This window comes from Schistocerca gregaria, unplaced genomic scaffold (genome assembly GCF_023897955.1).
Source record: "Schistocerca gregaria isolate iqSchGreg1 unplaced genomic scaffold, iqSchGreg1.2 ptg000304l, whole genome shotgun sequence".
NCBI lineage: Eukaryota > Metazoa > Arthropoda > Insecta > Orthoptera > Acrididae > Schistocerca > Schistocerca gregaria.
This window is the reverse complement of record NW_026061786.1, coordinates 3,371,059-3,372,522: the sequence shown is the minus strand read 5'-3', so window position 1 is coordinate 3,372,522 and position 1,464 is coordinate 3,371,059.

The following is a 1,464-nucleotide window of genomic DNA, read 5'->3' as shown; positions in this document are numbered from 1 at the left end:
ACTGGAGCAAGCGACCTATTTGAAAAAATACTTTTTATCAACAAGTGTCTCTATCACATTTGGTGGGCTTTTCACAGTTTCCAGTTTCGAATGTTGTGACACGTAGTCAGAATATCTATATTGTTACGAAACATGCCTTTCGCGTGCAACTTTGGAAGATAGGAGAAGAGGTACTGGAGACAGTACTGTAGTGAAGACGTGTCATTAGTCGTAATTGGGTAGCTGAGTTGGCAGGTCACTTGCCAGAAAGTGTAAGGTACCGAGCTCGACTGCCAGGGTGTTTCAGTTAATTGCATTGCCCACAGTACAACAAAATTATATCATCATCTGCCTATTAACGTTTTTCGCAAACTTTGTTTCGGTACCTTGAAACGTTCATAAAATAAGATATAAGAATACCCAGCGTGATTGCAAAGTAAAGTATTATGCAAGATGAGTCACTAACAATTGCCACCAAGAATAATTCCAAAAGTATGATAGGAGCTAAAAAGTTTGTGGAACGAAAGTTGCATGAGACAACGGGGGCCATAATATGAAGTTGTTTTTTTGTTGCTACGTTTTTTTTTATGGGATGCTATAGTTTGGTACTTACTTTCTGATAGCAGCTATCGATGTGAATACAATGACGTGTAACAGTAAGATCTGTGAAGGTCAACGAAGGTCACAAAGGTGACATGAACGTCCATTTACAGAAGGTGTTCGAAGTGATGACCATTGGTATCAACGCAGTGCTGCAATCTTCTTATCATGGATTGAGTGGTATTCCTTGTCACTTCGGCACTTATCGAAGCAAATGCTCAGACAATTCTCTCTTGCATATCTTCAGGTCTACTTGGAACGTCTTTATAGAGAATGGCTTTTACGAATACCCACGAGAAAGAATCCAGAGGCGTCAAGTTGGCGAACGAGCCGGTCATGACACATCTCCTCCGCGTCCAATCCAACGATACGGGAATTGTCTCTGCAAGTCATTTCTAGCCATCAGCGAAAAATGTGCCGGACACCCATTGTGTTGGTAGCGCGTTCTGTTCCTTGTTCCCAATGGTATTTCTTCCAATAACAGACCTAATGTTTCTTGCAGGAATGTCGTGTACTTCCTACTATTAAGATTTCCTTCGATGAAACAGGGGCCTATAACTCTGTGCTCCAGAATCCCACACCACACATTCATCAGCCACAGTTCTTTGTGTGCAACTTGCCACAGCCAACATGGGTTTTCAGTTGCCCAGTAATGAATGTCATACAATGGTCCTATCGTCAGTAAATAAAATCAAATTAATAAATGAGTCATCCCTCTGAATATGAAGTTGAGCCCATCGGCAGGATTCAATGCGACGCATACAATCAGTACCAGTTAATTCTCGGTGGAGACTGGTACGGTAAGGATGATATTTATGGCGATGCAGAACACGAACAACACTACTCTGGCTCAAGCCAAATTCCCTTGCGATTTAACGCGAACTA